Source organism: Macrotis lagotis, chromosome X (genome assembly GCF_037893015.1).
Source record: "Macrotis lagotis isolate mMagLag1 chromosome X, bilby.v1.9.chrom.fasta, whole genome shotgun sequence".
In the NCBI taxonomy this organism is placed as follows: Eukaryota; Metazoa; Chordata; class Mammalia; order Peramelemorphia; family Peramelidae; genus Macrotis; species Macrotis lagotis.
Genome location: NC_133666.1, coordinates 353,159,956 through 353,177,808, shown reverse-complemented (window position 1 = coordinate 353,177,808; position 17,853 = coordinate 353,159,956).

The following is a 17,853-nucleotide window of genomic DNA, read 5'->3' as shown; positions in this document are numbered from 1 at the left end:
TCAACATATTAACTATTTATCCTAACTTCATGTCATCTGAAAATGGGAAATGCAGACCCTCTGTGCCTCCATTCAAAGTCATTCATAAAAATATTAATCATTTTGGTCATTCAATCAACTGAGAATATCTCTATAGGTATTGTCATCTATGACATGTTTTTATATCTTGTCATCAAGGATATGATGAGAGGGGATAAAAGTGTTTACTCAGATCTAGGTATGCATTGTCTTTGCCATTTTCCTAATCCACCAGTCTTATTCAATACTTCTACAGATCTGAGATCTCATGGTTGTAGAAACTCTCTCTCCAGAAGAATATATCACAATCAGTCTAGTTTCTCTGTCAAATAAGGAAATGAGATTAGCTTGGCATGACTTGTTCTTGAAGAAGTTATATTATCATGTTTTTAGAAATAAAATTTTAAATAATAAACAAATAACCAAATCAACTAAAAATATCCAAATTAATTACAAAGGATATATGAAGGAAGATGCTGTATATACATATATATATATATATATGGAATATATATATATATGTGTGTGTGTGTGTGTGTGTGTGTGTGTGTGTATTCACACACATACTTACATATTTGTGTCTAATGTTAGTCATCTCTGTGGGCTGGAGATAAGAGGGGGGAAAAGGGAAAAACAGGAAATTACTTGGTAACAATCATATATCTAAAAGGAAGATAGCAAGTTTCACATAATCCTTTTACAATTTCATGTGCAATTTTTTAATATCCTACTAACAGAAATACTTGTTTTATCTCATAAATTAAAATTATAAGAAATTATAATGTAATATAATATATATAATGTTAATATTAATATAGTAACAATATTTATTATTGTATTATATATTAATGATATATCTTACTGTTGTGTTAATAATATTAATACACTAATAATGTATAATAATATAAGATTAATAATTTAATGATATAAAAATAAATAATTTTACAGATCACTGTTTTTCTTTTTAAATATTTACAAACCATCCCTTTAATAAAATGTTACAGAATAGGCAATTTGCAGACTCTACCTCTTCTCTCTTTATGAAAGTAAGAAAATTCACCCATTTCCAGTCTGTAGCTCCTCTACTATTGTCCATTATCCTTAACAAACATATATGCACATACATATACACACGTGCACACAGATATTGACACTAGCTTAGCAATTATATCTGCTAATCTTTTCAGTACCCATGGTTGTGGATACCCTCTGTGTGTAGTTTGTTAGGGACTGATGAAATGAATTTGGACCCTAGAGGAACACAACTTCATCTTCTTGGTTTTCAACCACCTGTTAGTCATTTCTATTCTCATGTTCCATTCTCCCCAGTGCAAGATTATTATTCTTGGCAGAGAAAATATAGATAAAGTCAGAATTGGAGAGTGCAATACTATTGGTTTTCATCATTTCATCTATTCCCTTGCAACAGTTCTGTGATTCCTTTCATCTTCCCAACACATAATAACTAATAACAAAACAAAATATTCCTTTTTATTGCGCTAACAGTCAGCAGCAGCCTCAGCTCCCACTGTGCTTTAGCTCTCAGAATGGGACTCCTGGGTGAGAGGAGACCTGTTGCCTACAGACCTCTGGGGTTTTAGTAGACTGAATCTGAATGAAGGGAGTGACTTGACATCCAAAAGAGCCAGTGTGAATTAAGGCTATTTTAGAAGAAGTTTAATGTTAATAAAAGAGAAATGATAGTCCTGATGATTTTCCTCCCTGGACAGACTATTTCTGGCTGCCCGACTCTTATCATAACATTTTAGAAAGGGAATGACAGGTTAGAGAATGGGTAAAATACATTTGAAATAGTGATGGGCTTCTAAACAATGCCATAGGCAGATAGATTGAAAGAACTAGAAATGGTTAGCTTGAAGAAGAAAGTTATCATGGGGAAGCAGTGTTTAAGCTCAGTGTCAGGAAAAGGCAGCTTGGTGGTTCAGCAGATAGAGCCATGGTCCTGGAGCCAGGAAAACTCAAGTTCAAATCCAAGCTCAGAGACTTGTTATGTGCCTTCTGTTTCAATCAGTTTCTTCAACTGTAAAATAAAGATAATATTTGCAACTACCTCCTAAGGTTATTATGAGAATCAAAGGAGATAACAGGAGTAAAAAGTGCATCACACAGTTTCCTGAAATTTAGTACACATAAAATAATGCTTCTTCCCTTTTCCCAGTCACAGTAATCCAAACACGGAAGAAGCTACATTATGAGATAATAATTTCCCCTTCCTGGAGACCTTCACATGGAGCCTGAAATGTTGAGAATTTGGGATATGCTCCAGGAATGGGTATCCCTAGAGGATCACAAATCTTCATAAAAACTTAGAACTTAAAGAGCCTTAGAGATCAGTCTCCTCATTTTGTAGACAAGGAAAAGACCCATAGAGGTTAAGTGATTTATTTAGCATCCCATAGCTAATTATACTGGTAGGCAGAACTCAAACCCAAGAGCTTCAGATTCCAAGTCAGTGTTTCTTCTCTGGGATATGAAGGCACTTCAAAAATAAATAGTTGTTCATTCCAGTTAATGGTGGCACTGCATGTTCCTAAATTTGCTTTTTTCATGAAAAATTAAACTAGTTTCAGGGTAACTTCATGTATTTTAATTTTTTTAAATGGGAGTCTATTTTTAAGTATCACAACTTGGGGTTAAAAGTACAGACTCAGAGATCAGTCCCTTTGAAGGGATGAATTTGACTCAGATGAGTACAAATTACATCAACAACCAGTCAAATTTCAAACTCCAGTGGGTCAAGATGCCAAGTATGAAAGAATAACTAATAACTAAGATACTTAAAGTTTATATTTTGTTATAATCTGTATTATGTAATAAGATATATAATTATTATATTATATTATACTTTAATATAAGTGTAATATGTAGGCCAGAAAAGATACAGAAGGACAGAAACAGAAGAATCGGGAGAGAAGTCAGTACCAAGGGCTCAATCAAGAGTATAAAAATGATAACTAGTTAGAGATGCAAAGACAATTGCCATGTGATGGCTACATCAAATCATTTTCTATTTCTCTTCCCCCATCCATCTTATTCAGATGTAGAATTAGAAGGGACTTTAGAGATACTTTAGAGCAGAAGTTCTTTTTTCTTTTGGGATGTCTCATAGACCAATTTAGTTGTCTGGAAAAGCCTAAGGACCCCTTGTCATAATAATAATATGAATATGAATATAATAAATATAATATAAATAATAATAATAAATAAAACAAAATACTTAAGATTAAAAGGAAGCCAATTATAAAAAATATAGTTATCTATTTAAAAAATCAAAGACCATAATTAAAAACAATAACAATAACAAAACTGATCTAGAGAGACCCTCTAATTATAGACATTTGGAAATGAAAGTCCAGAGAAAGGCCAGTGGTTGGTCAATTGTTTTCTTAGAGTAATCTCCTATTAACCAGAATACTTTGTTCTGTAAACATGTTGGATTACAGAATTTGCTCAGTTGTGATTGATGAAAATGAAGAAAGTGTTGATCCTTAAACATACCACATTATGATTTGTGAAGGATGAGAAAAGATTATTCCTTGCTCTTCTTAGTAGAGAGAAATGAAATGTGGTTTTTTTCCTACTTATGTATTTCTAATTAAGTTTGAACTAAAACAGCAACACTGAATGAGGTTAGCCCACTCATCCATCTGCTGAAAAGTAATCAGCAGGAAAAAAATGTCAAATATATCTCTTGGGCAGGCCCACACAAAAAAGCTAGAATCTGTCTACCCTTTTATCTACTGTCATAGCTTGCCACAAAATGAGATTTTTTTTAAAAATTAGCTACATTTTAAAGGCCTTAAAGTCACTGACTCTGGCATAAGCAGAAGGTACCAGTATAATTAGAATGTTATAGGAATGTCCCATTCTCTATATAAACAGAAATTGGATAAACAGACAATAAATAGATGAATGTTTAAAAGTAAACATTAACAAAAGTGAAGTTAATATATATGTATTTTTAAAGCAGTAAGCTCTGATATAATTCTTTAATATAATACCATGAATTAGCAAAAAAAAAATGTTTTTCTTCTGTATCCCTTCCCAGATCTGTCTGAAGTTTCTTATATTTAAATAAGTACTAATAAATAAGCACTAATGATTACAGGGTAATAATCATAATCACTGACACTTATATTACTTTAAGATCTGCAAAGCACTTGAATATAATTCTGCAGTTGTTCTTATTCCCATTTTAGTGATGAGAAAACTGAGGGCTAACTACTTTTCTAGGTCACAGGGCTAGTTGCATAAAACTACAACTTTACCTGAAGCACATATCCCTTCTTCAAGATGCCTTACAAGTGGTCATCCACTCTCTGTTGGAAACCCTCAAGTGCCAAGGAATTAACTAAGTCTGGAGATATTTCACTCCACTTGTGGACAATTTGGAATATTAGGAAATATTTCTTCATCTGGATCCATTATCTTTCTGCTACTTATTCTATATAGTTTGGCCCTCTTGGGGACAAGTGAAACAATTCTAGTTCTTCAAAAAATATTTAAAAGGGACTTATTATTAGAGTAGCTCCCCCAAACTATTTTGCACATACCTGCAAGTACATATCCTCTCCCCTCAAAGATTGCAAGTTTCTTGAAGTCAAAGGCTCTAGATATTAGTAGATACATGCTTTTTTGAGTGACTGGCTCTTCTTCAGGCAGAATATCTTTCAACTAATCCTCATTTGGGATGATGATGCTTGTCCTTCGTTCTCAAAGACATGATGTCATAACAAGCCCATAATTTGGATTTGAGTGAGGAGGCTATGCTAGGTCACCAGCCTCACTTTCTCCTCCAGAGTCATCTGGATCTAGTGGTCAGATATGAATCAGGAGATGGCCCTGGTTGTGAGACAATCAGGGTTAATTGACTCGTCCAAGGTCACGCAGCTAGTGAGCCTGGATTTGAACTTTCTTCCTCCTGAATGATTTAGGGTTCATTCACCATCCTGTTCATCTCTTTCTGGACCCAGTCTAGATGCACCATGAGCTCCTTAAATATACTGCTTGGAAACAGGCATATCTTAACAATTTGTTCAATATTTGCAAGGGATTTACTATAGTTTCTAGTGGTGTTTAATAAATGCTTTTTTTCCTTCTTTCTTTTCTCTAGGTTGGGAATGATACAAAAGACAAAAATGAAATGGTCTCTGACCTTTAGAAACCTATCAGGGGAAACAAAACAAATCTCTGTATAATATACACACAATATATACAGGTTAATGTTTGGCACTAACAGCGGGGGAGAAGGAGGCCAAGAGTCTTTATAAAGATGGTAACTTAAGCTAGCTCTTACATCCAGACTTCTTAAATCCCAAACTCTCTAGGACAGAGACTTTATACATGGTAGCTTGGTCCTTACCCTCAGAGAGAGACTGCTGTCTGTCTCTCTGACAATTCCTACAGGAAATGATGAGAAAGAGCAGGAGTGAGAAAGTAACAAGCAACATCTCCCTTGTAAATAGATATTCCCAGAAACATATAGCCTTTTTAGCCTAAAGGATCAACATTATGACTCCTCTGAAGTCCTCCTGGTGGATAATACTGAAAATTCAGTACTTTCTCCTAGAATTTCAACTCTGCCTGGATTGAGGGTGACCTTTACTTTATGATTTGTCCTTGAAGCCATTTATCTCAAACCCATTGTATTTACCAGAAGAAACTTCACAAGCCTCCACTTGGATTACTTTTGATTTTTCTGATTATCTGCCTTTTGGTATCTGCTTATTCATGACTTTTAATGATCAGTTTCAGAATTAGCCTGTCCCCTGATTGCTCATTCACACATTTAGCACTCTGCCTTTGGTGGATGACTCAACAAGGTCCTTCTTGTTCAAAGTTTTCCTCTCAGTCAGCTATTGTTCAACAGGACCTTAGTGATAGACCCTGAATAGTCCCACTTTCACACTGAAAGGGAGAGGGTCAGATTTTCACTACACTGTCTATTCTAAGGCAGTCTTTTCTCAGCACATATCTTCTTCCTCTCTCCAGACATCTCAGATGTTGGGGATAAAGGACAATAAAACTGTCTGGGTAGGGAAAGGAATAAGAAGCAAAATAACCTTTTTCTGGGTAGCATTTTGTTCTCAACTTGGAAATCACAGTTAGATTGATTCTAATGTCTTGCTCTCTTTATTTACATAAGAAAAGTTCATGAAGCACAAATTTCCTTCTGATTATCTTATATGCCTATATATAGACTTGAGGAAAATTGCAATGCAAAGCATAGAGATGCGAAACATATCTACCAGACTGTCATAGGTCTGTACAGTCAAGTTCTCCTCAAACATAGTCATGAGGCAGTGCATCATTCCCTTGGGTTGAAAATGCATACACACTTAGCTAAGAATATATATATAATCATAGAATAAAAGGGTCTATATTTTGCTTCTTTTATGGAAAATTCCCTTTGCTATGTTTCTTATATGCTTAGTTTGCATCAGCCCAAATGAGTCATACTAGATCATATGTTGGTAGTTCTCAAGCCTCTTCTTTGAATCTCCTACCCAACTGCCTTCAATATTTCCTACCTTGATGATTTATTATGGTTCCCACTTATCTATAACGTTAAGGTATTATCTACTTCTTCTTGAAGATCTCCAGTGTGAGGAACCCATATGGGGAGTCCATTCCACTTTTTATTAGCCATATTTGTGAGAAAAATTTTCCTTATATTCAACCATAACTGACTCTCTACAATTTCTAAGTCTTGTTCTGAGTTGTCTTCAATGACAATATTTTCCAAAGAGGAAAATAAGGGTTGGTGAGGAGTCTATAAGCTTACCCAATGTTGTGGTAATCAATTAATCAGATGTTTGGAAGATGGTCTATACTCAATAGTGTACTGGTAAATGTTAATAACTAGTTAAGAACCAGGGTAGAGGGATGTACATATAACATATTTTTAATCTGCATTATTAATATTTTTCTGTCACTTTCTCAAGCCTAGAAATCAATCAAACCAACAACTCAAGTTTTTGTCTGTAGCATTTACCAATTTTGAGGTATAGATTTATTAATTAGCTCTCTCAAGTAAGATTGAGCTGGTTCCAAAAATAAGATTTATTTCCCACACACTCATATCTACTTGTATTTCCCCAACACTCTCCCCTTTCACTGCTTCCCTTCACTGAATGAGTTTGAAACTTCCCTTCTTTTCCCTTATAAGAGGCCCTCAGGGAATTTATAACCTGCTATTCAAGCACATACAACAACACTTGCTCAGTTGTTGGGAAAATTTAGACACACACACACACACACACACACACACACACACACACACAAAACCCTGCACCCCTGTTCACCAATCAGCTTGCGGTCAGCACCCCTCAGAGGTTAAGATATAAACCTGAGGTAGTAACCCATGAGTGTGAAGGCATGAGGGGTATTATATGTGGAATGGCAGGTGGGGAAGGCCAGCAGAAAAAAAAATATGGTTTGGTTGAAGGGAAGAAGGCATGGAGAACAATCATTTGACATTAAGCTAGAAAGCACAGAATGTCATCAGATTTTGGAGTCCTTGACTACCAAGAAGGCGAATTTAAACTTTACTCTAAACAACAGGGACCTATTGACAATTACTGAGCAGAGAGTGCCATGTCCAATTCTAGGAATAGAAAAGGATTTTTTTCTGATGATAACATGAAAGATGGATGAGAAAAAGAAGACAATAGGGAAAAGAAGTCCTGTTGGGAAGCTACTGAAATGGTACAGGACAAGTAGGAGGATGAGCTAATAACTCCCCCATTTGATTATAAGGATTGTTTCTTTCTTCATATACATATATATATATATATATATATATATCCTTAATTCCTAGTATCATGTCTGACACATAATAGACACATTATAAATACATGCTAATTATGATTATTGAATAATGTGAAGGAATTTCTTCAGAAGTAAATGATCTTTGGGTGGCTAGGTGGCACAGTGAATAGAGCACCAGCCCTGGAGTCAGGAGCACCTGAGTTCAAATCCAACCTCAGGCACTTAATAATTACCTAGCTGTGTAGCCTTGGGCAAGCCACTTAACCCCATTTGCCTTGCAAAAAAAAACCTAAAAAAATAGTAAATTACTATTTATTTATATCAGTTGAATCTAACTTTATATGACTAAAAAAATGTCTAACCCAAAAACTTATTGTAGAGGTCAGGATGACCTCAGAGAAGTTCTGGGGAAGGGATGCTTAAATATCATTCAGTCCTTCTTTGGGGTCCACCAGAAGTTGGTGTTTTGGGTTTCCCTAGATATTGACTTATCTGCTGATATATACAACCCAAATTGTCCTTTTCTTGAAGACTACCCACTGCCTACATGAGAGAAATATCCTTACACCCTTGTTTGAACTCTGTATAATGTAAATTCATAAATACTTTAAAAGGAAGTCTTGCGGGGGCGGCTAAGTGGTGTAGAGAATAGAGCACTGACCCTAGAGTCAGGTGTACCTGAGTTCAAATCCAGCCTCAGATACTTAATAATTACCTAGCTGTGTGGCCTTGGGCAAGCCACTTAACCCATTGCCTTGAAAAAAGAAAAACCTAAAAAAAAAAAAAAAAAAAGGAAGTCTTGACTTCTTTCTGGCTCTCTCTCTCTCTCTCTCTCTCTCTCTCTCTCTCTCTCTCTCTCTCTCTCTCTCTCTCCATCAAATAATCTAATAAAGTTCCTTGCTAAAATTATTTCAGATTTGAGGGTTTGTTCTCATGAATGATAATAAATGGGAAGGAATTCTTAGAAAAGAAATGGAAAAAGGGCTACCTAGTCACTTATTCTCCTCTGCCACTGCCCATGTGCTATTTGTTTAAAAAACAAAATAGAGAACTAACATTCTGCCATAACTATAGAGTCCCAAGCAACATTTGCCAAATCACAAAAATCATAGAATTTAAAAATTCTAAGGGATTTCATTAGAAATCTAGTCCATTAAGCCCAGCAGCAAGAATTAGAAATAAAAACTCTATTTTAAAATAACTGTAGACAACACAAAATACTTAGGAATCTACTTCCTGAGACAAACCCAAAAACTATATGAACACAATTACAAAATAGTTTTCACACAAATAAAGTCCTCTAAACAACTGGGAAAATATCAGTTGCTCATGGGTAAGCCAAGCTAATACAATAAAAATGATGATACTATCTAAATTAAATTACTTACTCAATGCCTTACCAAACTACCAAAAAAAATTTACAGAGAAAAAATAATAATAAAATTCATCTGGAGAAACAACAGGACAAGAATATCAAGGGAATTTAATGCAGAAAATATACAAACGAAGGTGACTTCACTGTACCAAATCTAAAACTATATTTTAAATCGACAGTCATCAAAGCTGTCTGGTACTAGCTAAGAAGTAGAGAAGTGGATCAGTGGAATAGATTAGATACAAAAGTAATTATTGTAATCTATTGTTTGATAAACCCAAAGACTACAGCTTCTGGAATAAAAACTTGCTATTTGACAAAAACTGCTGGGAAAACTGGAAAATAATTTGGCAAAAATTAGGCATAGACAAACATTTCACAACCTATACCAAGAAAAGATTGAAATAGGTACAGATTTAAACATAAAAAATGATCCCATAAGTTAATTAGAAAATCAAGGAATAGTCTTTCTGTAAGATTTATGGAGAGTGGGGGTGACTAGGTGGCAAAGTGGATAGTGTCCTGGCCCTGGAGTCAGGAGGACCTAAGTTTAAATCTGACTTCAAACACTTAATAATTGTCTTGCTATGTGATCTTGAGCAATTCACTTAATCCCATTGCCTTAAATAAATAATTTTTTTAAAGAAAGATCTATGGAGAGTGGAAGAATAGTTTATGACCAATCAAAAGATAGGGAACATAATAAACTGCAAAATGAAAATTTCAACTACATTAAAGTTTTTGTACAAATAAAACCAAAATAATCAAGATTAAAGGATTAATTGGTTTATGGATTAATATGGATCTATGTTAAGCAAGATTATAGAAATAGAGTCTATATTATATTGCTTTCTGTCAGGGGAAAAGGGGAGGGAAGGGATGGAGGGAGGCAAAAAAAATGTAAAAAAGATTGCTGAAAATTACCATCATGTTGGAAAAATAAAGTAATGAAGATAAATAAAAACAAATAAATTAATTAAAAAGAACACTGAAAACTGGGAAACAATTTTCACAGGTAGTATTTCTGATAAAGCACCCATTTCTAAAATATATAAACTGAATCAAATCTATAAGAATACAAGTCATTTTCCAGTTTCCCTGAAATCAAGCCTAAATTTGCCATTTTTCAACTTCCATTCATCATTCTTAGTATTGCCCCCCATGGTCAAACAAATACAATGCCAACCCCTCTCTTTTCCAAGTGTCCCTACCTTTCATACTTGTTCTTTGATACTTTGATACTATTTTGTCAATGGCAGGAATATCCATCAAATAAGATCTCTAGAGATCAAAAAAGTTATAGAGTTCTGAACCAGTTTCTAGATGCAATGCAGACTATATGAATATTTGCTTGTGACATTTTAGGCTGTACAACAAAACCCTTATTGCTTTTCAAAGATTCATGAATTTAATGTTTCAAAACCTGTTAGACCAGTGGGGAATAGGGTGTGGTTTATCTCAAAAATCTCTGTTCAAAGGATCAGGCCAAGTATACCAAACTCATCCAAGTCATTCTCAGACACCTCTGCCAACACCATCTATTCAGTGGTTGATGAGGAGTTTGAATGAATCCATCCTGTTGAAAGTAATACTGTAGACTTATCACCTCCCCCCCAAAAATCTGTAAAGCTTCCTCAGCTTCATAGTATTATTTCCTTCCCAGATTCTGCACCTTGATGACATCCTTCACTGATTTACCAATGGTATTCCTAGACTTTCCAGTTGCCTTAAGAGGAAGAAAAATCATTTGTCCTAAAGAATGTCAGAATTCACAGTAGTTCACAGTTGAAATCAATGGATCCAACATTACCAATAAGTCATTTTTTCACAAGCTCATTTTCCACATCCCAGTTCTCATTCTGAAAATTAACTTATGCAGGAAGGACTGTACAATCAAGGAGAAATTGCTGCTTGTAATCAAAGTCACATTCAAAGCATGGAAGGCACAAATTTCCATCCATGTCCACAGTGACCTTTAGAATATTTTCAAACTGCCCAGTAGCTAGACTCAACTGGATTATCATCTATACTCCCAGACAGAGCAATCTACAAGTTCATGCAATATCACTAATACCCAAATTTGGACACCCAGGCACCCCAACAAACTGAAGATTATGAACTTGAAGACTATTAAAGCTCTGCGTTACTAGAGTTAGTCTATCAGCTACAGATGTGGAACACCTATGCTGTGACCCAGTTAATTGCTGTCAAAGAGAAAACAACATCCACACCCATGGGAGGATTAATTTTAGATCCAGTTATTGTACATTCCTCCTGGTGGGAGAACTAAATGAAAACTTCCATCTCAGCCACAACAATTCAATGTTGGTGGACATATGGTTTAAGACCTCATGATTTCAATCAAGTTTGCCCATGTAGCTGTGTATACAACTATGTCACTGTTTGTGAAGTATTTGCTCTAGCTTAGAGTCAGTGATTCAGACTCCCTACAAACCATGGCAACTCCTCCCAGAATGGTGCAAGCATTAGATCTCATCACAGACTTATCTCTATCACAAGAGTGTGGCAACATCTTGGCGGGGGTAGTCATTCTACTAATGATGGCATGTTTTATCTATGGTTCTGGACCTTCTGCTGTGGCTGAAGTTGACTGTCTATTCTTGCAAAGAATTTTCTGGTTCCATGACCCTCTCTCTCAATAATTAATGTTGAGAATCTCAAGGGAAGACCAACAATCAGATTTAGCATTTGTACAGCTTTCTGTAGTCATTAATTATCCCTCAATTCCAACTAAAGAGCTTCAATATGCTTTTTGCTTCTGGTAGCTGACTAACATCTATGAATGTTTGTGATAAAGTATACAGTGGTTATTAAAGAGTGAAGTGAAATGTGTGTGAGCTCATGTGGAATGTGTGTGTGTGTGTGTGTGTGTGTGTGTGTGTGTGTGTGTGTGTGTGTTGGAAAGACAGGGACAGAGACCAAGGACATGAGGTGAGGGGATTGCAGGTGAGATAGAGCTGAGTCTCACTACTTTTTTTTTAAATTTTTTTTGAGTCTCACTTCTGATTGTGAAGAGTTGAGGCATATTGAGTGTGTACACCCGGCAAGCATACCGGATGTATGCATTCAGTCCTTTGCAATCAGAGATGAGGCTTAATTCTGCCTCACCTGCTGCCCATTCATGGTACCTCCTTGCCAGAGACAGAGACAGAGACAGAGACAGAGAGAACAGAGAGGGGAGAGTACAGGATTCCACTAGCCCCTCCAGAAATTTGGAGAAAGGGAAATAAATGCTTTCCCCATCATACAGGGACAAATCCAATCAATTTTGGAATGGAACTAAGTCTCACTGTATCTACTCCATGTTCCTAATCTCTGCTTGTACAGAATATCTTTAATTCACCATAATGGTAAAGCTATCTATAGAACATAGCAGATTAGTTGGGCTATAGGCTTGAAGAGGAAAATAGTCGAGGCACAGTGTGTTCCATCAGACTGTGAGCTTCTTAAGGGTCAGCATCATTTTTTTTGCCTTCTTTTATATCTCCAGTGCTTAGCACAGAGCCTAGAACATTGTTCATTGATTAATAAAAGGAAGTTGATATGAGGGTTGACTTGCTCTCATTGGAATTAGAGGCTATATATCAATCCCCAGACAAATCATAGTCTTGAAGCCTGGAGAAATAGTCAAAGGGCAAAAATAGACAAGGTACAAACTCAACCAGATAGACGGAGCCAAATTATAAAGTGATTGACTGGACCTATCCTGTGATCATGGTGGCATGCTAGTACCAGGAGGCAGCAGAGAATGCAAGCAACATCAATTAAAAAGATGAGTTTTGGAAACTCAGACTGCTTCAGTTTCTGGGCAATCATGCATTTTGGTTTCCTAATCTAGTCCAGATGTTAACACCACCAGCTCCACCAACACCTCCATCCATTTAATCATGAATCCCAGTCTCTGACAGCTGGTCAGTTCTCCCCTTCCAACACCACTCTCATCTCCTACTCTACTACCTCAGCCAAGAGTGGGGTCTAGGTTTGAGAAAGTAAATATGAAGTTGTTCTTTTCCCTACTTAGAATCTAGTTCCCAGAGGCAATTGCCCTTCTCTCTGACTAAAAGGTTGCCTAATCACTGGCACATGTCAGCTCAGTTTTAGCTTTTGCAGCCCTCAACAGGTCCCTCTAATCCTAATTACTTATTTCAATTCAATTTAGAAAACTTGAAAAAGTAAGTGCCTACTATAAGCAAGGTTCTGTGATGAGCCTGGTCATATAAAGATAAATTGACAAATAGTCCCTGCATTTACATAGGGACTGGAGGATACAGAGATGCAATATGAATTACATAGATAATATTAACTAATATGGTATTTGAATCTGGATTTTTCTGGCTCCAAATCCAGTACTCTTTCCCACAGTTTGATTCTGTCTCACAGTTGAGGAAGGAGAGAGCATTTACAGCCCTGGATTGGGGAGGAGGAGAGGGGGAAGGGAGGAGGGGTTGAGATTAAGTTTTCCTGAAGGAAGTAATACCTGAATTGAGTCTTGACTGTGGCATTCATTCACTTTAGTCAGTCCCTTTACCACACAATATCCTTAGTTAGTGGCATACTAGTTACCCCTTCTTCCTGGACTCCACTGGCATCTCTGGATCAACTGAGCATTGACACAACAACTTGGTGGTCTCGTCCTGCTGCAGAGTCTCTGCCACAGACTGTAACCCTTGGTTTTCACCATCAATAGAAACTATGCTCCAGTCAACCAAACTAATTTGCCATAATATTCCTATGATAAATCAAACCCATAAAGTCTCATTTGAACCAATTAATTCATGACTAGAACACTTTGAACTAATGAAACCAATGCCATGGGTTTAGTTCTTGCAAGGTCCGTTTAATTTTCATAGAAAAAATTCTTATTTCATAGATTTTAACAGCCTCTTAGAAAGTTAGCCATTTTATTAATGGTACTGGGAATAAGAAAACCATAGAGGATCATTATTACTGCTTCCAAAAGAAAAACCCCAATCAAACCTTCAAAGCCTATGTGCTTTGGTTGGTTGGTTGGTTTATTGGTTGATTGTTGGTTTGTTCTTGTCCTTTATTATCAAAGATGATCAAAATGACATCACTATGTTTGAGACAAATCACAGTAGGTCTGACTGAGGTTGATCAGCCCAATACGAGCTCTGAATACTCTACCAAAGGTCAAGCACAAATAGTCCATGTGAACACAGGGGTGGGTACTTTAGAAGTGCTTTAGTAGTTCAGGAGCATCTCATTTTCCATATTTAAACTTAAAAAAATTATTGCTTTCCTCCAAACTTAACAAACCTGAAATAAATAGGTTCTTGGAATTCAAAGAATTATAATAAAAGACTAAAACCTCTATACATACCTGTAAATAAATGTACATAGGTGGTTTAGTTTTCTTTAAATAAATCTTGCAGGATTGGTCCTAACAATTAAAACTCATATAGTTTAGAATTTAGATGATAGAACATTTCATCAGACATCAAAATTTTGGAGGATATACATCCAAGAAGTTTATTCAGCATGAAGTAAGAGCAGCAGGCAGAAGTTAGACTCCAAGCTGGGCTTGTAGATAGGAAGACCTACCTCTGACACATACTAGTTAATTAACTTCTATGGGCCTCAGGCAATTAAGACTACATAAATAAGTCTTACACAGTTATATTGTGCCTGGGGTCTCCTCAAGGATGAAATCAAAGGTTCTTGAGCTACTAAGTCCCTAGCTCTCTGCTGAGGGGTGCTTTTAAAAAAATATCTAAGATGGTCTCTGCTTTCTAGTAGTTTAAAACCAAGTTGGAGAAAATAAGGAGCACAAATGAGAGATTTAAATAAAAATATGTCATCATAAGAATATCTGACAATCACAGGAAGTACTTAGTAAAAATGTGTTGAATTCACAGAGTAAGAAGAGGAATTTAGGATGTCTTATGCACCTTCCAGTTATGAGATTTTAGAAGAAAGGAAGAGAGGAAGGAAGGAAGGAAAGAAGGAAGGAAGGAAGGAAGGAAGGAAGGAAGGAAGGAAGGAAGGAAGGAAGGAAGGAAGGAAGGAAGGAAGGAAGGAAGGGAGGGAGGGAGGGAGGGAGGGAGGGAGGGAGGGAGAGAAGAAAGAAAGAGATAAAAGAAGGGAGAGTGGGAACTTTTAACCATAGAAACACAAATGCCTACTTGGCATTTGTGTATTTGTTCCCAACTCTGAGGTGACCCAACTTGTTGACTGCTTCTTCCCCTTGCTCAGGTTAGAATTGGAAGCAGTGTAATGTGGGGAATATAAAAGGCACTGATTCAGAGAAATTGGTATTGGCCTGAATAGCTCTGCCATGTTCTACCTGTGTGCTCTTGGGCAAATCATTTCTCTGAGCTTCTTCCAAATCTATAAAAAAGGATTGGAGTAAATGATCTCTAATGTCTTTTCCAACTTTTTTTTTCAAAAATAGAATATGAAAGACCTAAAAATAACTTCCATCAAATGATTATAAATATTTCAAATGAAAGGGATGGAAATTTACAAAGTAATATTTTGATTAAGGAATGACTTTTATCCAAACTGTTTTTGGTTTGTGAAACATAAGTTTACATCAGTCTTCTATTTATAATAAGGGTCTACATTTCCTACAGATCAAGCAGCATTGTGATAGAATGGATGAGAGGGGATTTATCATGCAATACTCTGGCAGTGGTCATGTGAGGCCTAACATCTTTTGTACTTAATGTAGGCAAGGGGGCATAGGAAAAATGTACTCTTAGATAACCTAGTAGAAGGGATAAAGTACACATACCCTTTTATCTCCATCATTAAAGCCTGGGGAAATAGGACTAGATTCTAGAGGCTGGTGACTTTTTTTCAGATAAGATTGAACCTGAGGTCTTAACCTCTCAAGATCATTAAAATCACATGATATTCTTCTAAGAGTAGAATATTGCCCTAGCTGATCCACCTTCCAATCTGTCTAATCATTTTGCATTTCCAAAAGAAATGGAAATTTCTAGGTACAAAATTCTTTGTCTACCTCTTCTGGGTCCTATTAGTTTGTCTGCAGACTCTCTGAACTGCACATCACCAAAGATTTAATTACAATAGTCATTGAAGTGGTCCTTGATTATCAGATTAAAGTATTTGCCAAATGCTATGGAATCTCCCCCAATGAAAATTACTGATTTATTCATTCAAATAAAAGTATTTTTGCCTTTAAAAAATGAGCTTAGACAATCCTTAGGGTTAAAAAATTTCCAATCAAAATCACAATATTCAGAAAGAGCTCCAGATTAAATGGTTAAGTTGTTTTTTTTAGTTTTGGTTTAGGGGTTTTAGGGAGGAGTAACAGAGAAGTTGAAGGTACATATTTTTTTTTTTTATAAAAAGAGGCAGACTTAATAAGAAGTCCTAAAACTGTCAATGCCAGTGGGCATCTCTATGTTCACTGATTTCAAAAAAAAAAAAAATAAGACCTATGAATATATTGCCCTGGGGCAGTTCTATTACTTAACATCCCACAGAGGGCTATTATTAGAGGGGGAAAAAACAAATTCCAAAACATTACAAGAAATGAATATATCACTTCTATAAGGAAGGGGGGGGTAGAAAGAGGTATATGCTGTGGTGTGTCTCAGAATGTGTCTTACTCAGAGGAATAGGGTATGAGACCATTTTTATAGTTTCTGAGAGAATTGCTTAGTAATTTTTCTTTTAAATGAATATTTTTTACATTATCTCATATTGATTAACAATATCTTTCAGAAGTAGGTAGAAGCAAAAAACATTACTCCTTTCTTGTTGCCAGAAAAGGGGTGATTCAGAGAGGTAGTGACTAGGTTGACCTCACAGAGCAGATCAGTGGCAGACAAGAGATTAGAACTCAAATCTCCTGACTCATTTTTTTTCCACTAGACCAAAGACTTTCAAGTTTTTTGATCCTGTAGAGTCTTATCAAAGGATTAAGAGTTGAAAGGGTCATTAAGGAACATGTAGAATGACCTCCTCTTTTGATAGATAAAGTAGAGATGGAAAGTGGTTAACTAACTTACCCAAGGTCAAAAAGGCAACAAGTAGCAGACCCAAGATCCAGGTAATCTGGCTCTAAATTCAAGCCTCTACCAGAATATGCTGCCAGTCTTCTTGGGTGGAGAGGTGGAAAGATGATGTAGGGACAAGGAACCTTAATCACCCAGTAAATTTGTACTGCTCTCATTCTGGAACAGTCTTCTAAAGCTCACCATTGTTACACTAGGAAGATGAGAATATAATTTGGAAGTAAAAGGGAGAAGGGAAGGGTTTAGATTAGGAAGCACTAGCTTGGAAGAAAATTAAATCATGGACAAATTCTATAATTTCTCAAAACCTAACTCTAGGATCACTTATGAAAGGCTTTAGTTTCCAGAGAACACTTTTTTTTTAAAACATCTTGAGGGTACTATACATAAAGAATTATTTTTATTAGTGTCCCCTCAACCACCCCAAGGCCATTTTCATTCATTTTTAAAAATTCCCTTTTAAAATAATTCTCTGCACATTCATTGGTTTGAAATCTGAAACAGTGTTAGGACTATACCTATCTAGCCCCACCATCCCCCACAACAGGTCTCTAACAGGTTTGTGGAGTAGCCTAGCACTGTCCCATACCCAAGGGACTTAGCAAGAAGAGAAATTTTCTGAAGAATTAGCATGTCATCTAT